At 36.0% G+C, this 22,061-nt stretch overlaps 1 pseudogene across 1 annotated transcript in view; it reads left to right on the top strand.

Annotated features, from left to right (window-relative positions):
- Window positions 1-4,246: 4,246 nt before the first annotated feature.
- LOC309595288 (NAD(P) transhydrogenase, mitochondrial-like) overlaps window positions 4,247-22,061 on the top strand; it is a 50,514-nt pseudogene continuing 32,699 nt past the window's right edge. The window contains exon 1 of the transcript in view: window positions 4,247-4,254. The product of the transcript in view is annotated as an NAD(P) transhydrogenase, mitochondrial-like (transcript). The remainder of the gene's footprint in view (window positions 4,255-22,061) is intronic.

Below are 22,061 nucleotides of genomic sequence, written 5' to 3'. Positions count from 1 at the left end.
AAATTGCATATGTATTGAAGTGTCTTGAAGCCAATATGGTACCGGGGTTTGGTTATTTGCCAGTTGTCTTAGAAGTACACACAAAAACCGTGTTAAAAGGATGATATTAATGATGCAAAGACAGCTTCAAGAATTGTCAGCCTTTGCTATTTCCTAAACAAAATGTTCAAGTTCTACCTCTTTCTGAATACAATCTGTAATTACATGTCTAAACTTCTGTTCATAAGATGTTTGAATTATTAATTTTGAAGGATAAGACAGTTCCACAAGTGAATTGTGGCTTTTCAATATATTAAGCTTTTATCTGCAGGGGTGCACCTCACTTACTACAAAAGAAGAAAGAAACATAAGGGGTGATTAAGGCTTTTCTGGGGGTTAGTGTGAATATAAATTCCTTAATATCAATGGTGCTGAGATACTGTAGTAATAAATGATCAAAAGATCTAAAAAAGAAAATAACATACTGTTTTCAGAATAATTGGATCAGTGATTGTACTTGCATATTAACTGCTTCAGCGTCTGCACCTATTGCCATTTGCCATCCCACAGTGATTTAGGTGGGGTTCTTATTTTTGCATTTCAGTCAGCTGTCTTTGTCCTGACCATCGGAAAGGGCATGGGTTGCTGACAGGCAGCGTAATTAAGAATGTCCCTTTTCAGTCTGTTTGGGTCTGCCTTAGCTTTGAGGAAAAGAATATTTCAGGAAAAGTGTAGTTCTTCCATGACTAGAGCTCGCGAAGTCACCCTGTGTGGTTGCCATAGCTGCTGTCTGGTTGTGCTGTGGACCCTGGGTACCGCTAGTCAGTCTAATTGTGTGCCCAGGGAGGCAGACTTCATTTGGTCATGCAGTATGTGAGCAGTAGATGCTGTCTGCATGTCCAACATAGTGTGCGCTTGCAGTTGGCTGCCGAGGCTGTTTCCTAACTAACTGCTTTAAAATGTTTTAAAATGATAGCATGCTCATTTGTTCTTTGGAGATGGTGTGTGAGCATTCTTATCAGTGCAGAGGATGATTTGGAGATTAGAGAGATTCCGACTGGACATGAGAGGAAAATTTTTCATAATGAGAACAGTCAATCATTGGAATAATCTCCCCAGGGAAGTGGTTGACTCTGCTACACTGGACACGTGTAAGACTGAGCTGGACAGGGTGCTGGGCCATCTTTCTAGACTGTGCTCTTGCCTAGAAAGGTTGGACCAGATGATCCTTGAGGTCCCTTCCAACCTGGTATTCTGTGATTCTATGATGACATCTGAAAAGTGAAAAGTGCCACAAATAGCAAAGATCCCTAGGCAGTGTAATATTCAGCTTTGCCATGTCCAGCTGCCTCTTAACAGCCCACCCATGCATGCACGAAGAACCTCTGTACTTCTAAAGGTGTTACATTGATAATAGATTCCTGAAGAGTACTCAAGTGCCTTTGAATAGCCTGTTGCTGGAGCTATAAGGTTCAGGTATACTCAGAATGGACTCTTCAGATTGTATAACCCTCAGAGCATAACCAATCTCCTATCAGCATGTGGTTTTTGAAGGTTTTTAAGTGAACTAAGTATTATAGGCATTTTGGTCTTAGTTTTATAGTTAATATACTATAAATCTAAAAATGGAAAATATACTTGCAAGAGTTACTTTCATTTCTGCTTGTAATGTACACGTGGTATCGACATGTTATATCAAAATGCATAGTTTAGACTGAAAATCAGTTTTGCTAAATCAATTTTATTTTTGATTGTTTCATAATTTATTTGAAACCACTGGACAAGCAGATGAAAAATACAGGGGGAGTGAATACTAATCATGGAGGATTAGGACTTGAGAGAACATACTGTCAGAATGAGATAGGAACAGTATAAAATAAGTCTAATGATTCTTTTTCCCTTGGAAACATGCTAGTGTAAGATAAATTCATGGGGGTACAATATGCATTATCAGTCTTTTTCTCTATGTAATATAGAGACCTGAATGCTAGTGATATATATTATTTTACTAAGCAACATGATGCAGTTTAACAAATTATACATAGGAAAGTGCTACCATCAGGTATTTTAAATTACTTGAATTCTACTATTTCTCTGAAGTAATCTGTAAATATAAAGTGAGCCTGATTTGCACTTCACTCCTCTTTGGAATGAACAACTTACAAAGAAAAATTAAAAAGGAAAAAAAAGATTCCTCTGCATGAAATTTAAGAGCTGAATTAACTGGGAAACCCAAAATTCATTCTCGTTATTTCTAAGGAATAATTTAGGCAATTTTTTTTTTCTGAAACTTAAATGTTTAAAATCATTGAGGAGAGAGAGACTTTCTGGTGAAGGAGCAGACAAATGACTTCTGACTTCGGTCTTATCAATTCCCTTCCCTACCTCATTCACTGTGAAGCTTTTAATAATGTCTTTGTAATCCTGCAGTAATTTCCAGTGTGTTAGAGTTGCCATAAAGGCTGTTTTCATGCACTGAAAGATCCATCTCAAACTTGTTATTAGTGAATGTACGTCTTCTTTAGATGGGAAATTACTTAATTTCTTAAGTAACCTTTACTACAATATCCTCTCTTATTCAAGACTGGAAATATGTGAAAATTTGTCAAAGTAGTTTCCTTCTTATTAGCTAATAACTTTCGTTCTACTTTTGTGTATCGAGGCATGCCTAACTGTTCACCTTCATACACAGAGGTCAGTTTTTGCTTCTCTTTTAGCACACTGTCTCTACGCTTGAGGTGACTTTGAACTGATGTGCACTTGCTATCTTTAACCACAAATTCAACCACCAGGTGGCCTTCAAAGAACAGAAGTCGGCCTTTCCCTGGGCAGCAGCCACCTCGCTGCGGCCGGCCACTTCCTGGGCTCCAGTGCATAACGGTCAGATTGCCGTCCAGTTTACCATCTGGCATCACCGTCCCTTGCAAATACACACTAAATACTGCTTTTCCAGGAAAAGTTTAAAAGTTTCCCGCAAAAACTGGATATGGTGGGAAAAGAAAGAACTTACCTCTGCTCATCAATGTTTATTTTAGGGTTTCTTGACTATTGTTGCTATCATTACTGCTGTTGCTGTTGACTGCTGCTATTAGTGTTAATACTGCCTACTTTGATACAAGCTTATTCTTTTGAATTGGTAACTGAGCAGCCTTTTGAGAAACATACATAAACTTTTGGAATAAAGCATCAAGACGTGATCTGTGAAGATTGGATCTATGTTGTGTTGTGGCCATTTTTAGAACTTGGATAGTTTCCTTTAAGTCTATATAATTAAAATTTAAGAAAGTAAGCTGAGTATTTCCTGAAATAAAATAACTAAAATTAAATAGTAGGTATCTGTAATAACATTATTCCAATACTAACAGTTACTTAAAGGGCAAAAAAAGGGAAAATAAGATATCAATTTAAATTAAAGATCTCTCTTCAATATGAGTGCTCTTAGATGTGCCCTGCTGCTATAATATTCTACCAACTAATTGTCTATATAGTAGGTCAGCTAGCATGTATTGTGACAACACATTCTTTAAGTGTTATGCCATAGGAATAAGACATTTAGAAAACACTTAAACTCCTTATGCGTATTCCACTGTAATAGTGTCCCATCCAAGGAGAGCTTCTAAATAACACTTTAATTTGCAGCTGTAACAGCATGATTTTGTAGAACTTACCAATAAGTGTTTCCTTGTAGTTGAGAGAAAGAAAACTTCCTAAAGGAAAAAGCAATCCAGTAAGCTCAGAAGGATGTCAAGTAAGCTCATGTAACCCAGTGCTTGTTCTATTGTCCTTATTTCATCTTATACTTTTCTCCTTTCATACTCCTTTTCTACTTATAGAGCATTACGGTATATTCATACAACAAACATCCTGGTGATGAGATTAACATCCAGTTTTAATAAATTTCCAATGAACAGCATTATCTCAGCCACAAATTTAAACTGACACAAAACATTTAGAAAACAAAGCAATGAAGAGCCAGGCCAAAAAATAATTCTAATGCTAAAATAAAAAATAACTCTACAGTTAAAGGTGAGCCAGATCTGTAGATAGGCTCTCTGGTGACACCTCTAAGTCATTGTCAGGTGGCCATGTTGCTTTCTTACGCTCTTTTTTTTTTCTTTAAAGGAAGCAAATGAATACTTATTTGGACAAAATGAAGAACTTTATGGTTCTCAGCTACTCTGTGGAAAAAGTGCAGAAGTGAAACCAGGGCTCATTTTGGGACAAGTCTGTCATAAGTAGTTAATTAACACCTTAGTAGTTAGTGGTTATGGCCTGGTAAGTAGGTTTATTGTGTTTTGTCCTTTCATTCCCACTCCAATTGTATGTGTTCTGTTCCAGGAAAGCAATTTTTTTTCTCCAGAACTGCTCCAATCTTAAAAAAATGTTTTTAAATAGTTTGGAAAAGAAACAAAATTAGTATGCTGTACAGCTTTTAAAAATAAATTTTACTAAAGAGGGCCTTGTAGTCAAAAATGTTTCTCACAATCTTGTCCATTCTTAATTAAAATAAACCGTTGCTGCTATTAAGTGCTTTTGTGGGAGTAGCAGCTCAGGACTAATGCCAATTAACTGAAATGCAAGTAGGCAGATGTAGTACAACTATTTTTTCCTCATTTTGTTTAAGAGCACAACTTGACCTTAAAATCATTACTACATCAAATTAATGTCATTAAGTTACCTCCAGTGGATTTTCTAAATATCAGCATTTTATGGGAATGCCAAACCAATTTGCATTGATTAGAAAATCTGGTTTCTGTCATAACAAGCTTGTGTTCCTTTCACATACTTGGGGTTTGAACTCTTGAACAAAAGTCGAAGGTGTTTTATATACTAATTTAATAGAGCTTCAGGCTTCATTCATGAGAGAACGTAGCTGCATTAGAAGACACAAGTTAGCAGTTCTAGTGTCCACCTGTTCTTCTGGCTTTTCTTGAGTCTGCAATGCATGCTTTCCTCATTTCTGTGCATTTTTCCACATATTTCACTGCCGTATCCTGTGACTTACAGCACTCCAAAACTTCTGAGATTCCTACTTCTTCATTTCAGAAAGATTTTCTCTTTACATTGTATTTTAATGTAACAATTTTCACAAGAAATGAAATCCTATCATATATACGCAGATGCTACAGAATTTGTGTTCCTGGCCACATTCCCTATGTGATTAGCTGTAGTAAAATATAAATCCAAAAGAAAACTGTCTGAGGGTATGGCTGAACATTATGTAATAATAATTGCAAAAGTTAATAATGGGACGTTCTTCCAAGTAGTAAATTGGAGAAACACACATTCCTGTACTAAATGCCTATTGAGTTGATAGTTCAATTTAGTAAGTCTTTTTGTTTACTTTTTAATCCTCCCAGTGTCAGCTGGAAAGCTGAATGTTTTTCTCAAGTAGCCAATTTTAGGGAGTTGTTTTCTTTTTAGCATTTAGTAGGTAAAAGTGAAATCAAATATTTTTGCAAGAAAATGTGTTTTATAATCTTGTGTGTGTTGAGATTATATATGCTATATATGTGTTTATATACACATAAGAGGATGATTTATGGTGCTGAATAGGAATGAGGTTTTCTGCTAAATGCTTCAGTTGCTTAAAATTCCTTTGACTTTGCTATAAAAGAAGATACCCTATTCATTAAATGCAAGGAATGACCAACATCATTTTGTCTTGCAATAGTTACGAAACCAGCTGACTTACCAGAAGTTTTCAGGCTCTTGCTATTGAGGCTGATTTGGAGAAAGTTCTTGGAACTTGACTGTATGTGTAAAACTGACTTGCTGTTGAGTCACTCCTTTACAAAAAGCAAGAGTTTCAGAGCTGATTAGGAAACACAGGAAGGCAGTCACATTGGCAGTAGGAGATGGAGCTAATGACATCAGCATGATCAAAAGTAAGGAGAAATTTAGAATTTAAAATGTCAATAAAAATGGTGGTTTATTAATCAATTTGTATTTATAGCAGGCCCATTACTTAGAGCTTTTTTATTTGAAGAATTGCTTTTCCTTTTATAGGAAAAAATAAAAACAACTCAGATCAACCTTTATACCATCATTTGGCACTTGAAAGGAACTATGATAAAGAAATAAATTAGTTTGCATGGGGTGAACTTAAACTGAGTCAGACCAAGTATCTGTCTAATCCAGGGTCCTATCTTTAGCAGTGACCAAGAGCAGATGCCTATGAAGAAGCAAAAGAACAGGGCAACCATTCAAAGTTGCTGGTGTGACTTCTTCCATTCTTTGTATCTCAGAATGTGTGTTTTCTTTGTTTACTAGTCCTTGATGTTTTTTTATCCTATAACTTTGGTCACCTTTTAAATATGTGGGAAATTATAGCTTCCACAATACCCTCCAAATGGTTGTTATTTTCCTAAAATGTGAGGTTACTGTTGGTTACAAATGTTTGCATTAAACATAGGTAATGGAATATGACTGAAGGACTTGAAAAAGTTAGCCGTGTTTCTCAACCGGGGAGGCTGATAGCTGTTACTATTGTGCAATTTTTTCATGACCCACCTGTTAGGTGTGGAATACAGCCCATGTAGCAACTGAGAGCATGAGTAGAATTCTTATCCTCTGCCTGACATCATGGACTTCCTTTTCATTCAAGGCATTTACTAAATACCACATTGAATCCTCTTAACTGCCATTCTGAAAGCTTACCTTTTCTCCTGCTTTAAGGAGAATTTTTGAGCAACAAATGGTGTATCTCCTGCTGTTAGCTAAAATATTTCTTTCATTACTTTATTTTGCTCATAGCTGGGTCTTTGGAATAAAAATAATCCAAGTTGGTTGCACAGAAATGTAGTTATTTTACCCACTCTGAGCTGAACTACCAAATGCTGGACTTGATAGAACTCCTACTGTGTTACTGTTCCGAGGCACCATGAGCCTCAGGATGCAGTAGAGGATATCCTTATTTGGGTCTCATTTAATTGCATGCGAGCATCTCAGTCAGAATTAATGTTTCACGAAAGTAGACTACTATTGTATTAAACGTTATATTTTGATATCCTGTGAAACTTCCCACCTGACTGGTGTTCCTGCTCCAGAATGCAGTGTAGCAGGATCAGACATTCAGACACTATTAAGCATAGAAAGTGCTTTATACTTAAGTTAATATTAGTAACTGCTCTGTTTATTTTACTATCAGATACTTGGAAGTTCCTTTTTACAGTACAAGAGCTATGTGAGACTATACAGTAAATATATAACTTTCTAATTGACAGCAGTCATAAAATGATATGAGTTCATGATGAATAATGGCTTGAGTTGCTTGCTTACATTGTTTCATCTTGCTTCTCCTAGCCTTGCCCTATAAATTTGCCAGAATCTAAAATTCCAGTGGCATGTTGAAGCAGGAAAAATAGCAGAATAGAACTCCACAACATATTCACAAAATCGATTGTCCTGTAAGAGTGTTAAGTTTTGCTGTTGCCATATAAACCTGGAAAAGGTTAGTATAAATTTAAGTTGCGTTTGTTCATCTGTTTTGCTGTGAAGAACTGGGAAATGGTCTTCCAGAGGCAACAATCGAAAGGGGAAGAATTAACAAGGATGTGGAAGGAGAAAGAAGAGAAAATGGATTAGATAAAAAATAATCATAACAAAAAATCAGTTTGCACAGGGAGCTTCTGAAGCTCCTGGGATGGGAGGGACTGTATAAGTGAGTCATGAGAGTAAGTGTTGATGTGAGAGTATTCCTTCTTTGATAAACACTTTTGGCCCTTATTTCAAATTTCTTTTAGTCTAGGACAATGTTTTTCATTGACAGTAATTATATCTATTGCCTGAAACTGTCTAGTGGTAGCTTAATAAGCTGACATCTGTTTTTCAGCTATTTAGTAGAATTACATTTCTTCTCTCTTTGCAGGTGCACACGTAGGAGTTGGCATCAGTGGCCAGGAATGAATGGAAGCAGTCTGGCCAGTGACTGCCCAGTTCAAACACTTTCAGAGCCTCTTGCAGATTCATGGCAGGCATTCTTGTTTGAGAATGTGCAAGTTCTTCTGTTACTTCTTCTACAAAAACTTTGCTTTCATGCTGCTGCATTTCTGGTTTGTGTTCTGTGGCTTCTCTGCTCAGGTTTGTTTTCTAAGTTTATAAATGAACAAAGCAGTTATTTGTACACTTATATGCCTAAAAGTACAAGTACTAGAAGTCAGAAGAATGAGTTAGGCAATCTAAATGTTTGAGTAAAATTGTTTTGGAAGTTAAATAAAATAATCTTTATTTCTTTTTCTGTTTTGAAAACACAAATGTATTTGACTGCAGTTATTACACTTAATGATCCCCTTCATTCTCCAAGTTTAAGACATATCATTTTCATATGTTATACACTTATATTTAGAAGGAAAAGTGAACCATATGTTCTGCTTTAATGGTAAATCCCAGGGCTTGTCCGTGTGGTTGTAAGGAGTGTGTAGATCAGACATTTTGTCATGGCTTTACCTAACTAAACTATATTCACTACAAAAGATGTCCAGTAAGCAATTATACAAGGTAATGAGCTGTCTTGGATTTTCATGCTTTTTTAGACACAACCTGGATTTCTTACCTCTTCTAATGCTTGCTCTGTGAGCATTTTTGTTCAGGAAACATTAGGTTGGTGATTTAAGAAATACTGAAGGGGACCAACAGTGGAGTCCTTGCAAGCTAAACATGTTCTAAAAACTATTGATATGTTGGACTGAGAGAATTTTATGGGAGACTATATTTGGAGATGTTTAATCAGAGTCCTAAGTTTTCTCTCCTGAGCATTTCTAATATGTTTTATGAGAATGAAGACTTAACTTCCCTGTTTCCAAATTTCTTCACTTAGTGACATTATATATCTAAAAAGAAAAAAAATCATCATCTTTTTAAACCAATATTTAAAAGATTAAGAAAAAACTATTTTTTAAATTTTGTATGCTAGATTCCATAGACTCCAAGGAAACAGAGGTTTTGATCTTTCTTGTAAATTCTTTGCTGTTCAGAATTTTCCACCTCTGTTTAAGAGCTTTTACTAGACCTTAAAAATGGCCACACTAGTCAGACCAATGACCTTTTTGTCTTGTCAGAAACTTCTTTTCAAGTGTTCAACAGCAAACAACTATAGAAGAGTATAAAACTGGGGCAAACATGTAATGATACTTTCTCATATTACTTTCCTAGCTTCCAACAATGTGCAGCTGAGGGACTTTCTGAACCAAAGGTGGTGGTTTGTTTAGTAAGTGTCAAAGGTTTTGTCTTTAAACATGTAGAACTTACTGCTGAATGTTGTAAAACTTAAGATTCCTTCCCCTGTTGCACCTGCTGTCTACCATTTTCATTTAATGCCCCTTAGTCCTGCCTACTCAATTCATCATGATTTTATAGACTTATTTCCTCTATACTTGCTCACCTCTTTTCCAGCTGAGAAGTCCTATTCTACTTATTTAGCATCTGATAAATCAAATGGTGATTGGAATATCCTCTTGTAAGATACTGAAAAATAATTAGGAAATTAGTAGGTAGCTTTGGTTATTAAGGTGGGTTTATCTAGCAGGGAGAAAGAATGAAAAAAGAAAGAAATCTTCCTTGAATACCTTGAAGCATAGTTTTTTTTTTCTGTCCATATGTAACTCCTGAAACCAGATAGAGGAACTGGGGGACAAATTCTGAACTGCAGCTGCAATGCATGTTCCAAAAGTTATACAGAGGTAACTTTAGAAGAGGAAACCACTTCTAATGCTACTGGCGTGGTTCCAGAAAAGAGAGAATCAAGGATTGTGTGAAAGCATGAATAATTGTGAAAATATGTTAGTGTTCTGAGCCTTGGGAAATAACCTTTCTATGTCTGTAGAAGGGGAAGTTTTTCAATAATTGCAGCAATTGAACATTTGATTACAATTTCTAGAATTACACAGTATTGCCAAGCTTTTAGTGAACACTAGAACAACCAGTATGCTTCACATGAGTATTTTTGCTGTTTTGGCTTATCTTAGTAAATGTAGTATGCAAGTTTTTATTGTTTTTTTTTTCTCAGAAGGGTTAAAAAAAACCAATCACCACACTAGATTTTATATCTATATGATTTGTTAGGGCCTTTTTCCAGAGTTTTGGTTTGATTCAAATTTGAAGAGACTTTCAGACTTGTTTTGACTACCTACCTTTTTTATTAATCTTTCATCAATGAGCTGTACTTAGTGTGATATAAAGAAGACAGCATTGGTTGTAAATGAAAGGGCTTTGATTGTAGGCCAAAGATATAGGTTTAGATGTAGACTTTCGAAGAAGTGCTATGGGTATTTTCCTACATACTCATTCAGAAAATGGAAGTCTGTAAAAAAATTAAAGAAAATGTTTAGCATATAATCAACTGCCAGCATCCTAAAAATCCTCCAGTCTTTTTACAAAAAAATCTAGCACTTAAGCTTTTGTATTCAGGAGACTGGCATGTATGTGTCATGCTCAGGTAACTGCTATTTTGTGCTACTTCACGTTGTTGGTCTTTACTGGTGGTATCTGATTATGTGCTTCATTCTGTCCCAACTAAAATTCCTTGGTAGGCGGGCTGTATAAACCAGGTTACATTTTCTGAAAATTTCCTGGAATGTAATCTTCTGGTGATATGAGCATCTGAAAGGTGTTCTCTTGTGTGGTTGTGTGATACTAAATACTGATGGTGGGGCTAATAGTGCAGTACTGTCATTTATCTGGCAGTCACTGGTAGAATGTTCCTTATGCTTTTTTGCCTGATCTAATTTCAGATGTGATTATTTTAGTTCCTGTTTTAGGAGTATATAGTATAAATCCTTCCATATAATAAATATGGAATAAATCTCCTTTAATACTAAGTATAGTAAGAATAATTGGTATGGTAAGTGTAAAATCTCCTTGAATGACTTGCATACAAGAACAGTGCAGTGCAATATTCTTTCCTCTGCTCTGATCTGCCTGTTTTCAAAAACAAGCCTGACTGCAAGCTCTATAAAGAAGCAAGCATGCTGTAAAATAAGGCATTATTCACACAACTTTGCATCTTGATTTGTGAGCAGATCTGTATCAGCTTTTATGCATTACCTGAACAGAAACTAGGATAAGTTTCCAGAATTCCTACAAAATGCAAACTGAAACTTTGAGAAACTGTTGCATATTAAAACATTTCTGGTCTTTGAATCCATGGCAACCTGCAACTTATGTTTATATATTGTGAGTATTTGAGGCCAGCAGATATGTTGCTACATCAGCTTTGGGGACTTGTGGGATTAGTTTTACATCTTTGATTCAGACTGTTTCACATCACACAGCTAGACTAGGCTAGGGCTTATTTTGGAGACTTATAATAATTGTCCTAGACAAGGCTCCCTCAATATCCCATGGAGTGATAGAGAGGCCTCTGTGAATGACTACTTAAATGGGGTCACTGAATACACTGAGAATTTTGTGTGTTGTATTGCTAGGAAATGATTGTAGCTTCAAATTGCTCTGAAGGTCTGGGCAAAAGGTAAAACTGCTGCTTGTTGAGGATCTTACTTTTATACTTAATTTAGTTGTGGCCAGTGTTTCTCTAGTAGATGCAGGTATCCTTCTTGCTTCATTGTTTAAGATGTAGGCAGTTTGCCCAATGGTTGTAAGAGAATGACTTGAATGGAGGGTGGCTATATCACATACCTGAACCCTAACAAGCAACACAACTCTCTGGGATAGTAACACTCTTAGTAAATAATCTTTTGTCACTGTCACTTTGCATATATACTTAAAGCCTTTTTCTTGTATAGAGAAATGCTTATTGAATATTTTACTTGTACTAATTATTCCATTTTGTTACCAGTTCTATACAATGATAAATCACTAAATCATTAGATATCTTTTCCTGTGTCTGTTATGGAAGTTCATATATTCTGTTAGAGGATATTGTCTTCTCTTATTCCAAGAAACTATCAATGGAAGTCTTTAAAATGTTTTTGTTGATACTATTTTTTTGCATAAGCTGTTATCCCTTTAGACTGTTTGTGTCCACAGTTTATCACCCTCTTCCATATTGTCTATATTTTGCTGCCTGTACTAGATATGGGGTTATTTGACCAGGTGCACCTCTATTTGATGTTTAAAATACAAGTAGTAATTTGACAATAACAACATTGTGACAGGTGCTAAAGTGGTCCCAGCATCAGGTGACAAGCCTTTAAAGAGGCTTCTTAAGGATTCCTATTTTTTTGATTGCTTTCACTGTACTATCTGTAGCTTAAGCAATGAATTATCTAGGAGCTGGGGATCTATGGGTAATGTTTTTTGCTGACACTATAACTTTCTTGCCCTGATTCCTGCTATCCTGAGGGTGTGATGAGTGGATATAGTACAGAAATTACTGGAGATCTTTTTGGCAGAACAATGTGTTTGAGATGTAGAGGGTGAAAGACCATCTCACCTGCTAGTGCTAAACACAATTAAGTATAAAGAAGACATAGTAGTCAAGGATATTTTTCTCTTTGTTCGTATTTAAAGACATAGACTAATAATATCAAGCTCAATAAGATCTGCTTATGTTTTTTCTTATCAAGAGGGCTATGGGAAACATATCTGGAAGGAATATGTGCATCAGTAACTCACATTTGTCATCAGGGTTATTGAGGACCATGCATAATAACACCAGTCGATTGATAATTTACTTAAGGGAACAACAGAGACAGAAGTTTTAATAGTGACAGAAATCCGAAACTTTGGGTTTAACAGGAAAAACTTTTTTTTTTTTCTAAGTTTCAACTATTTACTGAAGTTATTGCTGTATCTTCACACTGTTTGCTATTTTGACAGCACTGAGCTCAGCATTAGTTTGCAAAAGACTGGGATCAGGTGACTAACCATCTACATTTTTGGGGCATGTTCAGTAGTACTGTGAACATGGTTATTCCAGAGGCTACTTCTTTTTTATTTTATTTCTGTGAAAGTAATTTACCTTAGTAAAATAACATACATTGGTCGTTAAAGAGGTAAAGCATTGAATGGATAATTTTCCATATTAAAAGATGAAAGCAGTATTTATATATTTGTATTAGATATCTAACCTGAGATCTTTATTTAATTCTGTATATAATTACATTCAGTAGAGACATTATTCATTTGCATTCAAATGCATTGTTAGGAAAAATTGAAATTTAATTATTATTTTGCATTATTAAAAATGCATATATGGATTAAAAAGTCTTCAACATGTTTAAAAATGTAAGTCAACTGTTTTCAAAAGGTACTTCCTTTTTAAGGACAAAATTTATAGGTACTGGTGATGTATTTTGTTAAATCAAATTAGTGTAGCTGCAAAGTGAATTTTAGGGTACACAAACCCTTTCTCAGGATTTGAGTTTGCATTCTGAAAATTTTTTCTCCCCAAAATATATCAGATAATCTCTGCATGTAATTCAGTAATCTGTTATCAATGGCTCATCTAAAGTGCTTGTCTATATTAAATTAACAACATAATATACTATGAAGTTGAGCTTTTATACATTAGTTCTCACTTAGACTTTCAAAATATTTTTTCAAAGCTGAGGTATATTGGAGAGAAAGAAGCAATCTAAGCTGCACATGTGAGTATGTACCAATAGTTTTGCAGAGCATGCAGCAGTTTTATCTTGGGGTGCTTCTGAACCAAACATCTGAGTGTCAGTTTTTTCCACCGAAGAACGTTCATCAATATCCTTTTTTGACATTTATTCTTTTGGTCTAATAAATTCCTGTTTCTTGATTATTAACAGAGATATTTTCATTTAAGGGAGACCAAGAGGTGCCCTTGATAATGTTCAGTTGTGCCTCTGAGACACTTTTCCTGTTCTGTTCCATAGATGTGTGCCATTGTGCCTTTGCAGTTTGCTTTCTCATAGCCCTCAAAGACTGTTTTATATTTGCTTCATTCACACAAGTTTGTTTTCTAACGCACTGCCTTAAATAGTGGCCTTTAAGAAGAGACACAGTAATGTGTCTGGTACATTATTTGATTCAATTAAGTGATTTATTAATCTGTTTTGGATCTATTAATATTTTTTTTTTGAATGATTACTTTGCAATACTATTGACCTTTGCAATGTGAGACTTAGATAAATAACATCTCATGCATAACCTTTTCTGCTGAGATGCTGTTTGGAAGTTTCTAAATCCACAACTTTAAGCTTTGCAGCTCATTTTCAGGACATAGTAATTTATTTTACAAATTTACATTTGTAAAACATAATATTGCATATTCTTTCATGATAAGGATTAATACATCCAATGTAATCAATCTGTGCTGAACAAGATACATTGCTTCATCTAGCAACTGCCTTTTAGTGGCTGTATTCTTTCTCTAAAGTTCTAAGTTGGATGTCCTACTCCCTTATTTAGCATATTTTCTGAGCATGCTGTCTAATAAAATCAGAATTGCAATTGGACTTTTCAATGTCAAACAATAGTTAATAATTCCTGAATAGGGTTATATGGGGGATACAGTTATCTTCTGTAGCTGTCATAATTATGTATTAATAACCTTATCCTGTATAGCTCACAATTTAGGTTCCTTCTGCACTATTAGAAGCCTTGTTGGACTTAATGCTGTACAGCTTCAGTTGTCCATGTTCTAAGAGAAATGAAGTTGGAAATAATTCGGCACTTTCTGCAGTTTAAATTTTTCATCAAAATTAATGTGACTGTTGGAAAAGAATTCAAGCATTTCGTAAAGTTTTTGTTAGATTACACATTTGCTTATTAATTGGCTACTTGCACTTTTAAAATGGCTCTCCATAACAAATTCCTTTTGTTGTATAAAGCAGCTGCTCAGGATTAATGTCACATCAATGTTTCAGGCTCCAGGAAAAGGATAGATGAGTAAAGCTCAACCTCAAATGTCAGTGAGCTCTTCATTTTACAACAAATCTTTTCTAAGTGATCAAAAGGCTAGGTGAAAAAGAAAATCAATGACTTGAATACTATAGTGCTTTACCAGTGGCTTTTTTTTTTTAAATAGAACTCTCTCAGTTAATGTTAATGTGTCATTATAATGAATAAGAACTACTTGCAGTTGATTGCAATAGCAGAATTGATCATTATCTGCATTATATGCTGAGCACCTTTTTCTGACACAATCTGGCTCACTGACAGTCAATTTAATTTTCTTACTCTAGGCTGCTATATGCAAGAGACATGCAAACAATCCATTTGACAGCAAAATAACACACCCAATGTATCCGTACTGAAGTTTTGTATTACTGCCTGTTTAATGACTTATTCAGGACTTCCACATTATCCATTGGAATTTTTTTTAGAAGGCTAGTTAAAGCATTGAAAGAATGCAGGAAGGAAAAATCAGTGCCTGTCTTTGAGAAGGGAGAGAAAGCAGGTACAATATTATAGACAAGTCAACTTTGGTTTGGTTCCCATAAAAAGAAATGTTATCACAAATGACCAAAGTATTTGTAAAAACCTGAACAATGAGATGATTAACAGAACAAATTTATCATGGGGAAATTATACCAAACTAGATTAATTTTTGTCTGCCAGAGCATTAGCAGGCCTTGTGGCTAGAGGAGAAGCAGTTTGACATGTATCTTGACCTTGAGGTTCTTGTTGCATTCTTATAAGCAGAAAATAAAATTTAGTCTTGATGCATCTACTGTAAAGTGGGTACTGGTCTGTTTTGTGGAAGTATTTGGAGTTAGGTATCAATGCTTTTCTCACAAAATGGAAAGTTAAATGTTGAGTAGGGTTTGGCAGGAATCAGTCTTGGGTCAGATGGTACTTAATATTTTCATTAATGATCTGGATGGTGGAATAGAAGACTTACTCATTGAATTTGCATTTAAGATGAAGCTGGAGGGCACTGAGGTTTTATTCTAGGACAGGATTTAAATTGAAAATTATCTTTGCAAGCCGGGAGCTACTCCGAGGAGGAAAAAAAAAAAAGTAGTTAGAATTTAGGAGAGTTTTGTTGCCTAAATACCGTGATGGCAACAACTGGATAAGTAACAGTGTTGTAAAAAAGATCTTAATGTTATAGTATGCAGAGATTCAATGTGAGTTGACAGTGCTACAAAGCTATAAGAAAGAGAGCTATCTTACAGGGTGCATAATGAGATTGACAGCCCCCATGGCATGTGAAATAATCAGTCTGGTCTATTTAGGATTGGTATGGCCTCACCTTTAGCATGACAGATTTTGGTTGTCACATTTAAGGGAAGATGCAGACCAGTTGAAGAGAGCACCAAGGTGAAGAATAAGAATGATGAAGTGTTTAGGAAACACGACTTACAAGGAAAGAGAAGTGGAATTGGGCTTTCTTTGCTTAGAAAGGTGAGCTTTTATATTGGTCCCTAGATATGTAAAAAGCTGTTGCAAAACCAAAATTGATTTATGTCTCTCATAAATAAGATGTATAAATGTAGCTAAATTAAACTAGATACTTGGTAAATCAAGATAGTAGGGAACAGAATACATTTCCTGAGGTGGTGGAATATCCATAATGCTTGATATTTCCAGCAATTTCTTAGGTAGGCTTCATACTATTTGGGGGCAGAAGGTGATTTAGATGTCTTGAGTCCTTTCAAGTCCTAAGATTCCATGAAATCAGTTTCAGTTAGTTATTGATTTTATTGGTTAACATTTAGTTTCAATCTTGAGTGTGATTTTTGTTGGAAAAGCTGTTTCATGTGGCAGTGTTTAATTCTTCCATATCTCGGGGCAAGAATCACCTGTAGCAATGATGACTTAAAGCAACTTAGCTCACCAGGTCAGTGAAAGTACATTTAAATCGGAGTGGTATACACACATAGCTGTATGATGTCGCAGTATATGCCTGGATAAGATGTGGGGTGTCTGCTAAAATGAAATAAAGATGAACTGTCATGTTATTCACTACTTCCAGAAAATAAAATATTTACATCAAAAGCTGGAAATACTGCAAATAAATTGAGAATGAGGGAAAAAATGATGTTACTTACAGAAATATGGAGAAGTAGAGCTTCTTGATGTATTACCATTCATAATCCTGTAATCTTGCTATATCTTAAACTGCTTCTGGGTGTCGAGATAAACAGCTTTTTGCTAAAGATGTTACAGATCAGGGTACTTTAAAAAATAATTGTAATCTGTGTCATTTGCACACTGGATCAAATAATGCATTGGAAGATAATTAATCTTATGCACTACTTTGTCATTTTGATTTATATTAAAATTCTCCATTGAATTTGTAATGGGTAAGAAAGCAAGTTAATATTTCTGGGTTTAGCATAGCTGTTTCATCCCACTACTGACAGGAAACGTGACACTAACTTTATGATTTGCTATGAAATCTGTATACTTAAATTGTATACATAATCTGTGTACTTAGAGTATTTTGAAAGGCTAAATTATTCATGGAATGAACAAAACTAAATTTCTAAAGTTAATTTTCATGAAATACATGAATGACAACTCAAAAGTTAGATTGTACAATAATATACAGGATGTGGTGGTGTTGTAATAAGGTATTATTCATTTGTCTTGGGAAAGTCTGAGAACAAGTCTTACTCAATGTAATAATTTTTTAAAGAAACCCAAACCCAAAACACAACCCTGTCTTCTACTTCATAGGTCAAGATTTCCATTTTTTTGCTGCGAAGCAGAATTTCAGTAGATTTCATTAAGTGTCTGAGTAATGTTCTGTAAGGATGAATGCTTAAGAATTTCCCCTCAGAATCATTCCGTTCATGTGGTTTTTATAGTCCTTATGAAAAGATATTGTTCTATAAAGCAATTGCTTTCACAATACTGTTGATATGCTCATATTTTTTTTTGGGGGGGGGGTGGGAAGCGAGGGTGCACTAAGGATGCCATGTTAACATTTCAAAAAGTTACGATATTACATCTTTAATGTCTGGACGTTTGTATTATAACGGTATTGTATTTGCATATTTGTTCTTTCAAATGAACAATGCTCATAGAATACTGTGTTCTCTCCTGTTATTGGTCAGTGTGCAGTTCCCTTTTTTGCAGACATTTATTCTCACTGTGTCCCTCCAGATGATAATTGACCTCTTACTAAAAAAAAAGTCTGAGACAGGGCAACTGAAACACCTTGTGAAAATGTTTCTTTCTGACTCTGAAGGAAGTGCTTGAACTAGTTCAGGCTACATATCTAAAAGTTAGATGTCCAGAATTACTTAAAATAAATGCTAGTCTTGAGTGCCTCAGGCTGGGCACCTAGAAAATGAGAAACTTGTGCACTGTGAGAAGGTAATTCTTTTCAGTCTTTAATGTAAATAAATGATTTAATAGTAATAAAATGGGGAGATAATTTGCCTCCTTACTAATGATGCAGACTTAAACAGGCCAAAGAGCCACAGCAGCAGTAGTAGTAACATGATGGTAAGACAATTTGACAGGACACACCTACCCAGAAATAAGACACTTAAAGCGTGCATGAAAGGGCAAGGATAGCACTGATGTTAGAAAGGAAATAGTACCAGCAATGCAGAAAGGTTTATTTTCTTTGCTTAACTTTGTCTATAACTTTCATGTAACTTACAGTAATAGCATAAAAATAATTAAGAGACCACTCTTACGATTTCTGTAGGTTGTCAGCCCTGAAGCTTGTTCAGATGGCATGGTATGCGATGGAAAACATAATAAATAGCAAAACTGACATCAAAGGAAAAATTAATAAGAGTATAGGAAATTTGTGATCATTTTTTTCCACTATCAGTTAATATACCGGTAGTAGTTAAGAAACTACCTGAAGAAACAGAAAGATGACATTTCAGAGTAAATAAATTCCGTTAAAGCTCCAGGCAAATGTAGACAGCAGGCAGAACTGTAAGAACTTGGTGCCACAGTGGAGCTGCTGTTTTGTGACAAACATAAGATGACTACATTGTGTGCTATTCTGTAAGCATTTATAAGAGCTTATTTGTTTACTTAAAGCCCAGTTGGATTGGGTGCTTATTGTATTTCAGCTCCTAATAAGGACAAGATGAGGTCATGAATCTCCCTGATAAACATGGGTATATACATATGCTTTGAGGAACACTGCTGATCTACAGAGCCTTTTTTCTTGGCTAATGAATCATAGAATGGTTTGGATTGGAAGGGATCTTTAGAGATCACCTAGTCCAACCCCCTGCCATGGGCAGGGACATCTTTCACTAGATCAGTTTACTCAAAGCCCTACCCAACTTGGCCTTGAACACTTCCAATGCTAGGGCCATCCACAGCTTCTCTGGGCAACCTGTTCCAGTGACTCACCACCCTCATTGTAAAAAAATTTCTTGCTTATATACAATGTAAATCTACTCCCTTTCAGTTTAAAACTGTTGCCCCTTGTCCTGTCATTACAGGCCCTGGTAAAAGTCTCTCTCCATCTTGCTTAGAAGCCCCTTTAAACATTGAAAGGTCTCCCCAGAGCCTTCTCTTCCCCAGGCTAAACCCTAACTCTCGGTCTGCCTTCATAGGAGAGGTGTTCCAGCCCTGATCACTTTTGTGACCCTCCTCTGGACCTGCTCTAACAGGTCTGTGTCTGTCTTGTGCTGGGGACCCCAGAGCTGGATACAGTACTCCAGGTGGAGTCTCAGAAGAGCACAGCAGAGGGGGCAGAATTACCTCCCTTGGGCTGCTGGTTACACTACTTTTTATGCAGCCCAAAATATTAAATTGGCTTTCCAGGCTGCAAGCATACATTGCCAGCTCAGATCTAATTTTTCATCCACCAGTATCCCCAAGTCCTTTTCCACAGAGGTGCTCTCAATCAATTCATTCCCTAGCCTGTATTGATATTGGGGTTTGCACCAATGTGGTGCAGGACCCTGTGCTTGGTCTTGTTGAATTTAATGAGGTTCACATGGGCCCACTCCTCAAGCCTGCCAAGGTTGCTCTGGATGGCATCCCTTCTCTCAAGGTATCAATAACACCATTGAACTTGGTGTCATATGCAAACCTGCTGAGGGTGCACTCAATCCCACTGTCTGTGATTGATGAAGATATTAAATAGTATGGGTCCCAGTATGGACCCTTGAGGGTCACCACTCATTACTGGTTTCCATGTGGACATTGATCTGTTGCATGTAACTCTTCATATGTGGCCATTGAGCCAACTCCTTATCTAACAGTCCATCCATCAAGTCCGTATCTCCAACTTAAAGACAATAATGTTGTGGGGGACTCTCAAAGAAGTCCAGGGAGATGACATCAGTTGCTCTTCCCTTGGCCACTGATGCAGTCACTCCATCGTAGAAGGTCACTAGATTAGTCAGGCATGATTTGCCCTTGGTGAAGCCACGTTGGCTGTCTCTAATCACCTCCCTGTGTTCCATATACTTCGACATAACTTCCAGGAGTATCTGTTCCACGATCTTACTGGGCACTGAGGTGAGGCTGACTACTCAGTAGTTCCCGGGGCTCTCATTATCCTTTTTTAAAAATGGGCATGATATTCCCATTTTGCAGTCACTGGGGACTTTGCCTGACTGCCATGACTTTTCAAATATGATGGAGAATGGCTTGGCAACTACATCAGCCAATTCCCTCAGGACCCTGGGTTGCATCTCATCAGGTCTGATAGACTTGTTTGTGTAGTGAAATTGTCAGCTGAATGAATTGACATGCATGGTCATTCATGCAGTTTTATACAGAACAAAAATTTTAGAGGATATTCCTTCTCAGCCTGTCTTCATCAGTCCCATCTTCTTGCCTGCCTTCTGGTTTCATGTGGAGCCTTTCAATGTCTATAAATAGGAATGCCAATAGATATACTGTTCTTGAATTTTTTTAAGGAAACAGAACCCTGCAATCTTTCCCTGAAATCTACCTGTCATAGCAAGGGTTTACTTTATGTGGTGCTGAACAACTTATAGCTCCTGGGCTGCACTTTTCCAGTGGTCTGAGACTGATTTACCTGTATCTAATTCTATGAACATAGGGGTCTGAATTCTAAAGTGACTAGACCCTACTTTGTACATTAATAGTGATGCAGGCTGCCTTTAAGACTTGTGCATGTGGTTCCAGAAGATCGTCTTAAGGTATGTTGGGCTGAAATAATGATTCTGATGCTGTGATGCCAATAACGAGAGGATAAGAGCATGTATGTCTGTCTGTTTCCCAAATGTCACACTACCTCCTGAGGTATAAGGATCTGGGTATAAGCTAAAACAGCCATTTGGCCACTGTAATAGTTGTATCTGGGAAACAATCTACTGCATAATAAGACCAAGATCAAGAATCCTCCACAGCGATATTACACTACCTTTTTACATCCTTTCTTCAATTGCATTGTTTACTTTTTGGCTAAAGCTTTTTTCTGCATTACGTAGTTATCACTGTGATATTGCGATAATCTTCCCTGCACTGTGAACTGCATGACTGGGTATTTCTCAACTACAAATGCATCACTACAAAGTTCCAAGCAATGTTTTTTTGTAATTAATTCGTTTCCAGTTTACTTTGCTTACATTATCTGGTTAGGCAATTGTCTGGAACATAATAAAATAATCTAAACTACTGTTCTTGTAAGGATAAACCAAATAATAATTACTATGCTATTGTTTCCTTAGGGACATTCTTCAAACATTCCAATAAAAGTTGAGGAAAATATGAAGAGAAACCAATAGAATATGGAAATCATGTTGCCATAAAGGAGTATTTGAACAGTATATTTCATTCAAAATGCTTAGAGAATGTTAAAGAATTAAATAAAATATAAAACCTAAAAGATTTCCTATGGCAGGAAGCCTTAAAGGTGAAAGTGTAACAAATCATGTGAGGAATATTGCTCAAGTGCAGTTCCTGTTCTTCAAATCAAATGAGCTAGACCTTACAAAATTGTGGTGTTAAGGGTGTGTGCTTCTGTGTACACATGTGTGCAACTTTTTTATTCAGTCTATTGTAGGTGTAGTTAAACTAGATTAACATAGCAAATGTACTGCAAACAATGTAACAGCAGCATCTTTTTTACTGTAACCAGTGGTAGACTTTTGAAAGGCAGAATAAATACACAAACAAGATGGCTGCAATAAGGCTCACTGCCACAGATAGCTACCCACTACTGGCTGATTGGGAGCTAGCTGCTTTAAAGCTAATTGTGTGAGCAGCTGAAATTAAACTTCTAAACATTTTTCATAATGTCTATT

Source organism: Platalea leucorodia (assembly GCF_965183815.1).
Source record: "Platalea leucorodia genome assembly, chromosome: 9".
Lineage (NCBI taxonomy): Eukaryota > Metazoa > Chordata > Aves > Pelecaniformes > Threskiornithidae > Platalea > Platalea leucorodia.
This window is presented reverse-complemented; position numbering and strand designations above follow the sequence as displayed.